Source organism: Natator depressus, chromosome 1 (genome assembly GCF_965152275.1).
Source record: "Natator depressus isolate rNatDep1 chromosome 1, rNatDep2.hap1, whole genome shotgun sequence".
Taxonomy (NCBI): domain Eukaryota; kingdom Metazoa; phylum Chordata; order Testudines; family Cheloniidae; genus Natator; species Natator depressus.
Window position 1 is genome coordinate 183,626,081 of NC_134234.1, and position 15,228 is coordinate 183,641,308.

Sequence of the window (15,228 nt, forward strand, 5' to 3'; positions counted from 1 at the left end):
AAAAGTAGGATTTAAGTGGTTCCAGGTAATAACAGACAGAACAAAGTAAGTTACCAAACAAAATAAAACAAAACACGCAAGTCTAAGCCTAATACAGTAGGAAACTGAATACAGGTAAATCTCACCCTCAGAGATGTCCCAATAAGCTTCTCTCACAGACTAGACTCCTTGCTACTCTGGGCCCAATCCTTTTCAGATCAACATTGTGGCTGATGGCCTGGGTCCAGCAATCACTGACACTCCCGTAGTTACACTTTGTTCCAGTTTCTTTCAGGCATCTCTTTGGGGTGGAGAGGCCATCTCTTGAGCCAGAAGAAGACAAAATGGAGAGGCTTCCAGGGCCTTTTATATTCTCTCTCTTGTGGGTAGAAACCCTCTTGTTCTTCTGTGCAAAGTCACAGCAACAAGATGGAGTTTTTAGCCACCTGGGCAAGTCACATGTTCATGAACGAGTCAGCTTTTTACAAGCTGACGCCATTGTTTACATGTTAGTTTGAATGTTCCCAGGAAAGCTCAGATGTGGATTGGCATCTCCCAAAGTCCATTGTCAGTTAAATGTTTCTGATTGGGCACTTACTGAGAATAGTCCTTTCTCAAGAAGCTGTCCAAATGCTTCACTGAGGCTACTTAGGCCATGTCCACACTACGAAAGTACTCCAATTTTACAGAAGTTGATTTTTGGGAACAGATTGTATAAAGTCGAATGCATGCATCCTCACTAAGCACATTAATTCAGCGGTGTGTGTCCACAGTACCATGGCAAGCGTCGACATTCCGAGCAGTGCACTGTGGGTAGCTATCCCACAGTTCCCGCAATCCCCGCTGCCCATTGGAATTCTGGGCTGAGCTCCCAATGCCTGATGGGGCCAAAATTTGTCGCGGGTGGTTATGGGTAAATGTCGTCAGTCAACCCTCCCTCCCTCTATGAAAGCAACAGCAGACAATCATTTCACACCCTTTTCCCTGGATTGTCCGAGCAGACGCCATAGCACAGCAAGCATGGAGCCCGTTCAGCTCATCGCAGCAGTTATGACCATTGTAAACACCTCGCACATTATCGTGCAGTTTATGCAGAACCAGCACCTGAAAAACCAGGCGAGGAGGCGACGGAAGCTCGGTGATAACGACATGAACACAGATTTGTCTAAAATCGCAGTCCTCAGCAATTTGGAGATCATGGTGTTACTGGGGCAGGCTCATGCCGTGGAACGCCGATTCTGGGCACGGGAAACAAGCACAGAGTGGTTGGACCGCATAGTGTTGCAGGTTTGGGATGATTCCCTGTGTCTCCGAAACTTTCGCATGCATAAGGGCACTTTCATGGATCTTTGTGACTTGCTTTCCCCTGCCCTGAAGCGCAAGAATACCAAGGTGAGAGCAGCCCTCACAGTTCACAAGCGAGTGGCAATAGCCCTGCATAAGCTTGCAATGCCAGACAGCTACCGGTCAGTCGGGAATCAATTTGGAGTGGGCAAATCGACTGTGGGGGTTGCTGTGATTCAAGTAGCCAACGCAATCATTGAGCTGTTGCTATCAAAGGTAGTGAGTCTGGGAAATGTGCAGGTTATAGTGGATGGCTTTGCTGCAATGGGATTCCCTAACTGTGATGGGGCTATAGACAGAACACATATCCCTATCTTGGGACCGGACCACGAGGGCAGCCAGTACATAAACCGCAAGGGGTACTTTTCAATAGTGCTGCAAGCACTGGTGGATCACAAGGGACGTTTCACCAACATCAACATGGGATGGCCGGGAAAGGCTCATGACGCTCATCTCTTCAGGAACTCTGGTCTGTTTCAACGGCTGCAGGAAGGGATTTACTTCCCAGACCAGAAAATAACTGTTGGGGATGTTGAAATGCCTATAGTTATCCTTGGGGACCCAGCCTACCCCTTAATGCCCTGGCTCATGAAGCCGTACACAGGCAGCCTGGACAGTGGTAAGGAGCTGTTCAACTACAGGCTGAGCAAGTGCAGAATGGTGGTAGAGTGTGCATTTGGACGTTTAAAGGGTCGCTGGCGCAGTTTACTGATTCGCTCAGACCTCAGTGAAACCCATATTCCCATTATTATTGCTGCTTGCTGCGTGCTCCACAATCTCTGTGAGAGTAAGGGGGAGATGTTTATGATGGGGTGGGAGGTTGCGGCAAATCACCTGGCCGCTGAATACATGCAGCCAGACACCAGCGCGGTTAGAAGAGCACAGCAGGAAGCGCTGCACATCAGAGAAGCTTTGAAAACCAGTTTCATGACTAGCCAGGGTACTGTGTGACACTTCTGTTTGTTTCTCCTTGATGAAAACCTGCTCCCTTGGTTGCTTCTAAATTCCCTGTAAGCCACTCACTCTCCCCCTTTGATCACAGCTTGCTTGCAAAGGAAATAAAGTCACTATCATTTTAAAAACATGTATTCTTTATTAATTGGTTATAAAAATGGGGAGATAACTCACAAGGTAGCCTGGGTGGGGTGTGGGAGGAGGGTAGGAGGGAAGGAAAAGGCCACTTCAAAACTTCTTGAATGACAGCCTTCTGTTGCTTGGGCTGTCCACTGGGGTGGAGTGGTTGCGTGCCCGGAGCCTCCGCCCCCGCGTTCTTGGGCATCTGAGTTAGGAGACTATGAAACTTGGGGAGGAGGGAGGGCGGTTAAACAGGGGCTGCAGCAGCAGTCTGTGATCCTGCTGTAGTTCATGAACCTCCACCAGACGCCAGAGCATGTCCGTTTGATCCCGCAGTCGCCCCAGTGTTGCCTCATGCCTCCTCTGATCTTCCTGCTGCCACCTCTCCTAACGTTCATTGGCCACTTTCCTGTACTCTGCCATTGTGTCCCTCCACACATTCTGCTGAGCTCTGTCAGTGCCAGACGACTGCATAAGCTCAGAGAACATTTCATCACACGTGTGTTTTATTCGCCACCTTATCTGAGATAGCCTTTCGGACGGAGGAGGGAGGCTTGAAACATTTGCAGCTGCTGGAGGAAAAAAAGGGAGTGAAGTATTTTAAAAGACACATTTTACAGAACAATGGCTATACTCTTTCACGTTGAACAACACTATTCACATTACATAGCACATGTGATTTCAGTACAAAGTCGTATTTTGCATCTTATATTGAGTGCCTGTGGCTTTGGTGTTAGAGATCACACACGCAGTGCCGGGCAACAGAATTCGGCTTGCAGGCGGCCACGGTAAACCATAGTCTTTCGGCTTCTGCAGCCTTCATAACAGCAGCGCCCTCCTCTCCCATACCAAGCAAAGCACGTTGAGTTGGCCATTAGGTGCTGCAGTTTTCATGTTAACGTGCAGCAGCAGAAACCAAACTAACCCCCCAACCCATCCAATTCTCTGGGATGATCACTTTACCCCTCCCCCCACCACGTGGCTGGTATCAGGGAAGATCACTGTTAGCCAAACGCAAACAGCTCAGCACCAATGCCCCCACCCCCCACCGTTTGGCTAACTGCGGGGAGGATTTCTTTTCAGCTACAGGCAAACAGCCCAGTAGGAACGGCCACCTCCGAATGTCCCCTTAATTAAATTCCCGTATTTCAACCAGGTTACCATGAATGATATCACTCTCCTGAGGATAACACAGAGAGAGAAAGAACAGATGTTGCTTGAATGCCAGCAAACACCGGGACCATACGCTGCCAGGCTTTGTCATGCAATGATACCAGATTACTTGCTACTAGCATGGCGTGGTAAAGTGTCCTACCATGGAGGACTGAATAAGGCTGCTTTCCCCAGAAACCTTCCGCAAAGGCTTTTCGATTACCTCCTGGAGAGCTTCATGGAGATGTCCCTGGAGGATTTCCACTCCATCCCCAGACACGTTAACAGACTTTTCCAGTAGCTGTACTGGCCACGAATGCATCCCAAGTCCTCAGGGATACTTAATCATTCAAAAAATGCTTGCTTTTATAACATGTATTATATTTAAAAAGGTACACTCACCAGAGTTCCCTTCTCCGGCTTCGTTGCGTTGGGAAGGTATTTCAGTCAGGGTGATAAAAAGATCCTGGCTGTCGGGGAGAATGGTGTGCTGTGTGCTCTCTTCAAGCTCGTCCTCCTCCTCATCTTCCCCGTCCACAAAATCCTCAGCCATGGCGGAGAGTACCCCATCATCGGAGTCCACGGACAGGGGTGGGGTAGTGGTGGCGGCTCCCCCTAGAATTGCATGCAGCTCAACGTAGAAGCAGCATGTCTGGGGCTCTGTCCCGGAGCGTCCGTTTGATTTTTTGGTTTTCTGGTACACTTGTCTGAGCTCCTTAAGTTTCAAGCAGCACTGTGTTGCGTCCCTGCTGTAGCCTCTGTCCCTGATGGCCTCGGAGATTTTTTGAAATGTTTTGGCATTTCGTCTTTTGGAACGTAGTTCTGATAGCACGGATTCCTCTCCCCATACAGCGATCAGATCCCGTACCTCCCGTTCAGTCCATGCTGGAGCTCTTTTTCGATTCTGGGACTGCATGGTCACCTGTGCTGATTAGCTCTGCATGGTCACCTGTACTGATGAGCTCGCCTGGCCAAACAGGAAATGAGATTCAAAAGTTCCCAGGGCTTTTCCTGTACACCTGGCCAGTGCATCCGAGTTCAGAGTGCTGTCCACAGCGGTCACAATGGTGCACTGTGGGATAGCTCCCAGAGGCCAATACCTTTGAATTGCTTCCACACTAACCCTAATTTGAAACGGCGATGTCGATTTCAGCACTAATCCCCTCATTGGGGAGGAGTACAGAAATCGGTTTTAAGAGCCCTTTATGTTGGAAAAAATGGCTTAGTTGTGTGGATGGGTGCAGGGTTAATTCGACTTAACACTGCTAAATCCGACAACCTCGTAGTGTAGACCAGGCCTTAGAATCAAACACACGGAGATACAAGTACATAGCCAATATTCATAACTTCAAATACAAAAATGATACACACTTACAGACAGCATAATCATAACCAGCAAATTACAACCTTTCTATAGACACCTTACTTGACCTCCTTTGTACAAGCTTTGGTGCAACTATAGGACCTTGGTTGCAACAATGATCTATTTGGTCACAGTTCATGTCAATAATGTCACACTACTGTTACTGAAAAGGCAGATTTACTAGATATATGAAATTAAAGATCCATTACCCTCCTATAGCACCTTCCATCTGAGGTTCTTAGAGCACTTGACAAATGTTAATGAATTAAGCCTCACAACCCCAGTGCAAGGTAAATAAGTATTATACCCATTTTACAGACAGGGAAACTGAGGCAGTGTGCGAGTAAGTTATTTGCTCAAGATTACACATTCACTGTCATGAACCTCTGCATTTCCTGGTTCTGGCCTGAGCTGAGGCAGAAGTGCTGACATGCCATCCAATGTTTGTTCTCATGATACTTCCAGGCCAGCCAGAAGCAGGCAACACAGGGAACTCTCTCAAGGAGCTTATATGTAAATGTGGGAGGTCTGATAAATGAGCTGAATCAAAACAATTGAACATTGAGGCTTGGGCCAGCACTAATTCTAGGCCAGAAATATTCACCTCTGGTGGACACTGTGGCATGGACAAGAAAAACCTCCTTCAGAAGGACATGGCATGACACTGTACTGATTCTGGTGAGAAATAAGACCCTCTTTAAGGAGGCAGAGTTCCAAGTAACGTAGATCCTCTCTCTTCCCTCCCTCTATCTGATTACAAAGTGGGGGGGGAGGGTGCGGGGAGAAGGAAAGATCAGAAAGCAAGCAAAAAGACATAGGAAGAAGCCAGCAGCAAGGGAAAGGCCACCGCCCAATCCAGGCTGCTGGATGTCCCTCCGGAGCCTCTCTCCAACTACTTCAGCTTGTCTCTGCGTGTATGCACATTCCATGTAAGCTACATCAGCAACTTCATGATAACGATTTACATTCCTCTAGTCTCTTTTGTTTGGAAGGATCATAAAGCACTTCACAAACTTTATGTAACAGTCACTTCAACTGCTACTCAAATGTAGCCACCTCTGAGGAGGAAAGGGGCAGTTATTTACCAGTGCAGAGCATCACTGAGCAACTACTTTGGACAGGAAGCGAAGAGTACTGTAGCCAGTTGACGGGGCATTGAGGGAGACACAATATAAGTACCTGTGATGGAAGTGGGGGATGATGCTTGGATTAACACTGTTACTCTTAAGAGAAGTGGCATAGGAATTTTAAAGATCACAGGGTAGTCAGAATCTGGTGTGAAATCCTGGACTCTCTGATGTCAGTGGAAAAACTCCCATTGTCTTTAATGAGACCTGGATTTCACCCCAGGCTTCGCTCCTCATGCATAACATGATCTCTCCTACAACAGTGCCCCTCTCATGTCATCCTGGTATGTTCATTCTGTACGGATTCAGAGGAGTCAGCTTAGCCTGGTTTATCCTTAAGAAGCTGTGTCCTGATGGTGTCTGAGCAGCAGCCACATTAACATGATTGGTCACCCAGAAATCCATAGACACACCAAATGGAGGCTTCCATTTCACTTTGAGATGAGGACCCACTAAGTGCTGTATCTCTCTGCACTTAGTCTCAGCCTGGAAGCCAAGGTTGTGGTAGGACAGGGAAGGTCGTTAGATGAAAGTTTAGATCTCCCCAAGAAGAGCCCTACCTTTGTAATGGACTTTTAAAACTGAATATCCTCCAGGATTAATGGAGTGGTGAGGGAGAGTTTTTCCCCCCTAGGCCAGCATACTGGAAACAGTGTGAATGACTGCCCTTGTTTTCCAAAAGGTCTCAAAAATCTGCTTCCAAAGCAAGGATAAGACTAAAGAGTAACCTAGTATGATGGTCCAACACGTGTTTAGGAATTTAAATACATCCACCCCACTGCTCTTGGGGAGGTTTCAAGGAACTCTCCTCTAGGAGTTCTATGCGTTTGTCTCGGTGTTACTGAGACCAGTCCTGAAAATATGGCCAAATGCCATTTACCTCCATCCAGTTTGACTCATTCATCTTTGCAGCCTTGGAACAGGTTAACGTGCTACAGCTCTCACTCATCTTGCGCCTCCGTCATCTGTGTTAACCCCCTCTCCTCTCTACACAGTCCTGTTCTGACTCCCAGGAAGCAAATCACCAGGTCCTGAAGTGATTTCAGAGAACTTGTCAGTAAGGGAGAGAGGGCTGCATCAGTTCTCCATGAACGTGATCATACTTAATTTATGCACAGAGCTCTCTAGTTACGTTAGCCTCAGTGACTGAGGATTTGAGTTGTTACTCTACTATATGTGAGATGCTTTCACCTATTATCTTTGGTTTGGCTGGAAATCCGTTGGAAGAAGTGAATGGAGCACTGCGATGAAGGGGACTGGAGATGCCCCTCTCAAACAGGAACAGATGAGAAAGCTCATTACAAATAAAGTTATTCGCTAAATGCTAGCTATAAAACTTAAACGTGGGCCTATTCTGACCTAACACAAAGCAGTACACAGGTACGAATGCCTTTATGGGACGCTACAGATAGGGTGAAGAGGTCAACTGGGGATGAGGGAGTAATCCTGACTTGAATAACACAGGGCAAAGAACCTCACTGTTATGAACCGGGGTATAGACCATCGGGCCCAGTGGTCAGAGCAGGCGGCCAGGCTGGGGAACGAAGCTGAGGGTCAGCACCAGAGTAAACTGCAGATTACTAGAGCCAGGTGCCAGAGCTTGTGCAGAAACCTCAGTCAGGCACTTCCCGTAACTCAGGAAGCAACCAGCTCAGAGAAACATCTCATGACATTGCTAGATGCCAGTGCCTGCCTAGCACAGAAAGAGCAGGTGAGGTAAGAGTAATTAGCTCAGTAGCAGTTGGGCTCAGGGAACAGAGGGCAAGCAAGCCTGACCATTAACCCTTAGAGCACTGAGAAGTGAATGCTCAGCCTTAGCTTTCAAGGCCCTAACCCTTCCCCACACCTAGCTCCCTTACCCTTAAAAGCCCTCACCCCAATATCACCCCTATGCTGCCATTCCTCTCCCACTTTCTACTCCCTGCCCCACTGCTTTCACCGACACGGGATGCGAGCCAAATCACATACACACCCCCAGTACTGCCTTCCCACCGAATGGTCACAAGAACAGCTGGCAGCAGGGAGGCACATCACACAGGCAGAGGGCTTCCAACAGGAGAAAGACGAGGCATGCTAGGAATCAACGCAGGGAAGAGTTCTGCCCTGCCCTAGCTTCCCACTGCTGGAAATCATTGCTGATCCTAGCAGGCCTCTGCAGAACTCTTACATGCAATCTATTGGCAGGTGTCGTTCACTGTAATTTGCTGCACCCCCACACAGCAACACCTCATGCAAATAGGGGGTGGGAGGGAAAGAAACTTACATGACATCACACTCAATCCTTCATGCCTTAGTAATGCACAGTCTGCTGCTAGTGTGTCACTGAACGCAGACCCAGAATGCTCAGGCAGGCCTGGGCAAGCTGGCGGTAGTAATGCAGCCACCCAGTGTTTGTAAGGGAGAGTTTGCTAGAGCTGTTCAGGAAATTCCAATAGTTCCTCATAGGTTTTTCATCGCAAACTGTCAAAAAGAGTCAAAATATTTTTCTTGGCCAAACAAACTGTTCTGAAAAAAATTCTGATTCAGAAACGTCCAAAGGAAAAGGTTCAGCATTTTCCAAACAAAAACATTCTGCGTGGATTTCCACCCCCTCCAGCTAAAAATTGGAAATTTTCATTGAATGTATTTTCTTGCAAGAAAAAAAATAAGGGAGTGGAGGAGGGAGTTCAGCTGAAAAGCTTTTTTGGTCAAAAACATTCAGCCAGCTCTATTGTTCATGAAGAATCAGTTGTAATTAATAACCTGAATGAGAGGGAGGGGCAAGGAACAGGGAAGTAGGGACAAAATAAATAGAACAGGTCAAAGAACAGAGCATAGCCACAAAGGTTTGTCTGTTCAGGAGAAGGTATGTGTGCGTGCTATGGGTACAGGGCACCTGTAGGAGAGGTGCTGTGTGTACAGGGTTCACGGTGTAAATTTATGCTAGAGCAGTGGGGGGTGGGGAGGGAGAAAAGGTGCACGAGCATGGGGAAAGTGTTAATGGGTGTATTTGTGGTGTACAGGCAGGCAAGTGTGGTTTATGTAGGTTATTATACATATGGTGCAAGGGCAGCTGTATACAAGGTGGAAGTGTGCCTGTGAGATGCATGTGTGCATACTGGGCAATGGAAAGGTGTGTTTGCCTGTATGGAGGGAGATGTATGCACGCATTAATTGTGTATGCATGGGGAAGTGCCTAGGGGAGTGTGTGTTGGTCCATGTGTGCATGTAGGGGAGAGTGCATGGGCACACAGCAGTATGGGGACAAGGGCATGAGACAGTGCATGTAAACGTGAGTGGTACGTGCATGAGACGTACAGGTGAGTGCATGAATTAAGGAAAGAAACAAGGGAGGTTCAAGTATGGGGGAAGTACATTGTGTGACAGTTGTATGTATGTGTATGTTGAGGGGCTGCCTATATGCTATGAATGTCACTATTGGTAGTGAACAAAGCCCCACAATTTCAGAGTCTGAATTAGATTTGAATTTGCACTATGTGAGCTTCCTGTGCCTGCTAATTTAGCTTTGAAAGCTCATGTGCACAGCCTCTTCCCCAGCATTGTAGCTCTTTCAGGTCCAGTCTGGGCCAGAACTCAGGAGTAAACGCAAGCTTTCCCAAACATGTCATCAATTCTGTTTGAACGCAAGTCTAGGAAGCCTGAGGTGGTGCCTAGCAGAGGTGGCCAAAACCAGGGCTACTGGTGGATTGAAAATACTGGCCAGCTGGAGTTGTGCTTTTGTGAAACCAGAAGCTGTTTGAATCCAGATCCCGTGTTATTCAAATTGCAGGGAGCATTTCAGCTAAACGGTTTTTGATTGGGGCCGTATCTAGCTCTGCTCACAATTGCCACCAGCCATGGTTGTTTCGGCTGTATTGGGGTGTTTTTATACCAGGTGTATATTTGTAGATGAAGTGTTAATCCCTGCAGGTATAAGTGCACGTGTGTTTAGACAGTATGTGTGTGAATCTCCCAGTTGTGCACGTGGGATAGAAGTGAGTGGAGAGGACAAGGAGAGCTGCATGTATATGTCTGATGGAAGGAGATGAGAGAGTGTAAAACAGGGGGTTTTAGCGGCACAGTAAGTACATGTCAGTATTTTCCTTTTCAAAAGTGTCAAAGCAGTTCATTCCCAGGCTAGACAGAAACTTGACTCCAGGCTGCTCAATGGCCCATGGTAGTTGTTTTCAGAAAGAACAGTTGTTACACGCCCTCTTCTGGTCTCATGGCTGCACCACATCTGAGAGCAAGCCTCCCAGCCCCCAGCCACAGAGAGACTCATGGTAGCAGGGCTTGTGCTGGGGCAGTGGTTCTCAACCAGGGGTACGTGTACCTCTGGGGGTACTCAGAGGTCTTCCGGGGCTACATCAGCTTATCTAGATATTTGCCTAGTTTTACAACAAAGCTACATGAAAAGCACTAGCGAAGTTGGTACAAACTAAAATTTGTTACAGCAGTGCAGCTGTGCCTCTGTAAGGTCTGTAGTGTAGACATAGCCTAAGTGTCTACACTAAAATTTCACTCCCACTGATGTAACTCACCCCCTATACCCACTTAACTCCATCTCCATTAGAGGCATAGAGTCAAGGTTAGTTGCAGAGTTAGGTCATCACAGTGTCAGTGTGGACACTGTCGCTTACATCAACTCTTACTGTCTTTCACAAGCCATCACACAATGCCCCACATGGACAGTTCAATGGGTGCAAGCGCTCCTGGTGAGAATGTGCACCGCCGACACAAGGAGGAAAGTGTAGACACACACAAGCAAAGTATTTATTACAGTGGCTGTATGCCAACCCAAGTTAGGTTTCAGAGGGGTAGCCATGTTAGTCTGTATCAGCAAAAACAACGAGGAGTCCTTGTGGCACCTTAGAGACTAAGACATTTATTTGGGCATAAGCTTTCATGGGCTAGAACCCACTTCGTCAGAGGCATGGAGTGGAAAATACAGTAAGCAGATCTAAATACACAGCACGTGAAAAGATGGGAGTTGCCTTACCAAGTGGGGGGTCAGTGCTAACAAGGCCAATTCAATTAGGGAGGATGTGGCCCATTTCCAACAGTTGACAAGAAGGGGTGAATATCAACAGAGGGAAAATTACTTTTTGTAGTGCTAATGAGGCCAATTCAATCATGGTAGATGTGGCCCATTCTCAACAGTCGACACTTTTGCAATGTAGACGTACCCTAACCTACCCTCTCACCACTAGCTCTTTTCCCTGAGTGAAGATCTGGTACTCTGGCAGGTGGCTGCGGGTATGAAAGTTTACTACCTGGGCTCTATGTGTTGTGTGGTTAAGCAGAGGACTTCTGCCGGAGATATTTCGAAAGCATATAGGAGATCCAAGATGCCTAATTGCCCTTAGCATTTAAAGGGAATTTAGTAGCCCTATCTCAAGTGACTGACAATATCAGCTTCTGTCAAGAGTGGTCACTGCAACATCTTCCATCTGTGCTCAGTTTACTTCAAGCTAAATATTTAACTAAGCCGGACTCAGACTTCCCCATAAGTACACAGACCCACCGTCTCTGCCCGAAGAGAAAGATGGTGGGCTAAAAGAACGTGTTTTTCCCAAGAGGGTATGTGTGAGATGGGAAAAACACGTTCTTTTAGCCCACCATCCAGGATTGAGTTTTTAGGCTCTCCCTACCTGAACGCATAGAACAAGGCCTCACACGCTGTCCAGCAAGCTCAATCTAACCGCAAGGATGAGCAGGAGGTTTTGACATTTTTGCTCAAACAATGGGCAGTGAAATAGTTAATTTTGGCACATTGCTCCAGAGTTAACATCCTACTGAGATTATGCCATTTTCCCTTCTCAGAGCTACTGAATTTAGGCTCTCTGCAGACATCACTGTTTCTGTTACTTCATTCAGGGTCTAAAGGTTCTTGTCAAAACTGTGAGAGTCTAGAAACCGGTTCTTTTTTGAACGATAAGCTTAGATTCTGGAGCAAGCTTTCAAAAAGCAATTGCATTGCTGTGATACTTGCTCTGTACACAAAACCTTGGCTAGGGGGCATTCTTCGGGGCTTTGTCCATTCTAATTGTGAGTGTTCTAGGGGATGAGGACCTAGTGGATATCATGGTCAAGGAAGGTCCCGTTCCTAATCCCATCACTCCTAGGGTAGGGGAATGAGGTAGGGGTATGGGGGGGGGGGGAATATGAGAAGGTTTTTTCTCCCTCCTGTTATATCCTGCCTGACCCACACACCCACTCAGCACACAGATTGGGTGCCTCACACAGGGGTTTCTCCCTGTCAGCTGTAGATCATTGATTATTTCAGTTTGAAGGACCTACAGCCTGTCTCCAGCATCTGCTGCTGCCTCCCCAAGAGGGGTTGGTATCATTGGCTGGCACCATAGGCTGGCATAGGTGCGGGAACTAGGTATGCAGGGGGGGTGCCCCCAGCCCCGTGCCCCTGGCCCTGCACCCCCAGCTCTGGCGTGGGGTGGACAGGAGTAAGGGGGCTGGCTTTCAGCACCCACTATTAAAAATGTTCCAGCGCCACTGTAGGTTGGCCTGGCTATAGGGTTGAATGAGCCTTCTTCATACAACCAAGAACAAAAGGAGAAAGTTAAGTGGGGGTCTGTGACCCAGGGGCCCCTGGGGGACAACTGGCAGAGGGCACAAGGGGATGCACAGGGTTTTACAGGGATGCCCTTGGTCTGGTATCTACATAACAGTTCTCCAGGGTAGCATGTGAGGTCTCCACCAAGAACCAGTAGCCCATTGGTCATCGTAATCATTGCAAGAAGTTTGTATGGGATATAGTTTAAGAGATAAGCATAGTGGAAAATATTAGGTACCAAAACTATTGAAGGCAAGGCGAGCCTCAGGGCTAAGTCAATCAGCATACAAAACAATGGGCATCCATGGATACAGGCTATGTTTACTGTCTGGGCCAGGTGCATGCCTAAGGATGATTTACAAAGACAAAAGAACCCCAAGATACCCCAGGAGGTCCCCTAGCCAGAACTGAAACTATAGTCTGTACCTGCATTAAAAGGGGTGGGGGTAAAAAGGAGGGGCCAAGATTTTATCCTTCACTGAGGAGGCATGCTATGTGTGTGTCACGTCTTATGAAAGCGGAATCACAGACAGCCTGGCCTTAACGCGCTAGTGAGCAATACTCTACAACAGTGGTGCGCAAACTTTACCAGTCATGCCCATGACTTGTAATCAAACTGTTTTTCACACCATTTGTTTCCATTACTTCTACTTGCTTGAATCTCTATGCTTTGTCAGATAAACGTATACTTGATTTCACTATAGACATCTCTAAGTGCTGTGTGTAAAGTGGAGCGGTGATCTGTGGGGGAACTGGTAAGCTGGAGTGTACTACTTCTTTGGAAGCAGCAAATCTGTGAATACTGTGAGTGTCCAGTGGACCAGGGGCTGGGCACTCCAGGGAGATGCTGGAAGGGCTTGGGGCTCAGAATGTGCCTATTGCCAACCTGGAGCGTGACAGTGGGGTCTGTTCAGGCTGAGAGGGGAGTGCTTATGGTTGCTCATGCCCAGTAGAACTGGGGAGTTGATCCCCAGGCTGGCAGCCACAGACAAGGCTTCCTCATGCTAGGGGCTGGTGGTAGTGAGGTGCCTCACAGCCCCGTGTACCCTGGGAAGTGTCACAGGGTCCTTTAAGGATCAGAGATTTGCTCTTAAACCACAGACAAAGGTCAGCCTCTGATCCAAGCCCTGGACATCTACACAATAAAGGACAGTGGAATAGAGAGTTCAAAGTTTAAGCAAGCCAGTCAATCTCCCAAGTCAGAGAATCTCTGCAGCCTTAAACAGTACAAATATAGTTACATCAAAACATTGCATTTAATCAGTTCGTTCTACTTGCCACGGTTTGAGTTTCATAGTCTGTTTCCCCTGCAGGAGCTAATGGCATTAGTGCCTAAGGAAAAACACTTTCTGACACTCCCTGTGCTACTTTAGGATTGAGAGGCAGCATATCTAGTGGTCGGAGGTAGGGACTGGATTTCAGGACTTCTGGGTTCTATTCCCAGCTCTACTTCTGACTTGCCATGCAAGACCAAAATCACAACTGCTCTTTCTCCATCTGTAAGATGGGGACAACAATACTGACCTACCCTAAAAGGGAGGTGGAGAGGATCAATTAATGGGGGTTTGCAAGGTGCTGTGCAAGAGCAAAGTTAGTAGTAGTAGTATCCGTAACGGCTACAGGAGTTCAGACACCCCGACCCAGATTCTGGCAGGTGAGTGAAAGAAACTGATGGTCAAATAGCATTTCAAAATGCTGAGTCCAGTGCTCTAAAGTAGCTTCTAGCTTTGTAACTATACATTTTTACACCTGCAAAACCTGAATTTGAGCAATTATAGAACTAAATTATGCCTGCAAATCATGTAGGTGAGTTATCTGCTACCTTACCTGTGTGTTCATTTCCTTTTTTTGTGCAAGCAAAAATAGCTTTTGCAGTCAAAAAAAAATGTAGGTTCTCGGAACTGCATTTGCTAGTTAATCTGATTTGGACAATTTGTAAATTTGGCTCAGAATATGCTAGTCTTAAATAGTTTATAAAGTGGTTTTTACAATAGCTTTCCCATCCCCTCTCCTAAGAAAGGGCTCATCATTCAGGGACCCCGAATGATGGAGACGAGAGCTGTAACCAGTTTATAAATAAATCTGAGGGAATAGAAGCAAATGAGAAAAAACAAAAGATCCTGCAATGTGCTAGTTATGAATGAAAAGGGACATCTCTTGCATTTGTTTTGTTCCACTAGATGGCAGCATGAACATTCTTCTGCACCAGTGAATGAGCAGCAGGAAGGTGAAACATGATGGGATTGGAGTGCAAGTCCCTAATTAGTCACAGTGAGCTCAGAACTATGCAATACCATCATGTAGAAAATACAGCTGTTGCCAGCAAGGTCTTGGCACTGTTAAATGAACTATTTGGTCAAACTCTTACTACGGAAGACCCCATAAATAGTCCAGAGCAGCGGTATCAAATGGCCCTTAGACTAAGTGTCCCGGGACAGAGACCACGCTGGGCCTGGAACCTGCTAACAGTGTTTAAACAAGGCTGTAGAGAGACTGGTTCAGATTACAATCACAGCTTGGTGAGGGCTCAAAAGCTCACCCAGGCAGAAGGATAATCAATGATCAGCTAAGGCACTGAACAGCACCAGGCAGAACAGGTGCTTGTTAATTGCGTTCCAGTCTTAATTCTTAGTTCCTTC

General features: G+C 47.1%; 1 long non-coding RNA gene across 1 annotated transcript in view; it reads left to right on the forward strand.

Moving 5' to 3' along the window:
* Nucleotides 1-15,228, forward strand: part of LOC141998997 (uncharacterized) — an 87,069-nt gene that overhangs the window by 49,133 nt on the left and 22,708 nt on the right. The window lies entirely within an intron of this gene.